This window comes from Ascaphus truei, chromosome 5, assembly GCF_040206685.1.
Source record: "Ascaphus truei isolate aAscTru1 chromosome 5, aAscTru1.hap1, whole genome shotgun sequence".
NCBI classification, from domain to species: Eukaryota; Metazoa; Chordata; class Amphibia; order Anura; family Ascaphidae; genus Ascaphus; species Ascaphus truei.
In genome coordinates, this window is record NC_134487.1 from 285,792,847 (window position 1) to 285,793,473 (window position 627).

Consider the following 627-nt stretch of genomic DNA (forward strand, 5'->3'; position numbering starts at 1 on the left):
TATAGGTTTAATTTAAATTGATCTATATTTGGGATCTTAACCACTTTAGTCCTGGAGTGAATACACTCACTTTCCCGGACTTGGCATAAAGGGAAAGTGCTTAGTCCTATAACACCATGGTTGAGTCGGGTCAGTCAGACCACAATCCGGTGTGGGCCTGGAGGTGAAACCCTGCAAAGGGCGAGAACAGGTGACGGTTGGCAGAACATATAACGCACAGAATGATACAATAACTATCACTAGCTGCTGTTTAGCGGTGCGCAAACTGGGGGGGCGCGCAAGATTATTTAGGGGAGGCGCGGGCTGCGTGCGGTGAAACCTGGGGGCGGGCAGAGCTGTGCATGGGCGACCAAGCTCCGCGCTGCTGCTTCTCTGTGCTGTGTCTGCTTCTTTCTCTGTGCTGTGGCTAGCTGCGGGGGTGGGGCTTTCCCTGCACACAGACACCCCCTTCTCCTGTCTGTTTACCCACCAGAGTATGCTTAGTACTCCCCCCAGGTGAAAGTGTGTGACTTATGCGTGTGTGTTGTGATTGAGTGTGGGTGTGTTTGTGTTGGTTGTGATTGGGTGTGTGTGTTGGTTGTGATTGTGTGTGTTGTGATTGTGTGTTGTGTGTGTGTGCTGTGATTG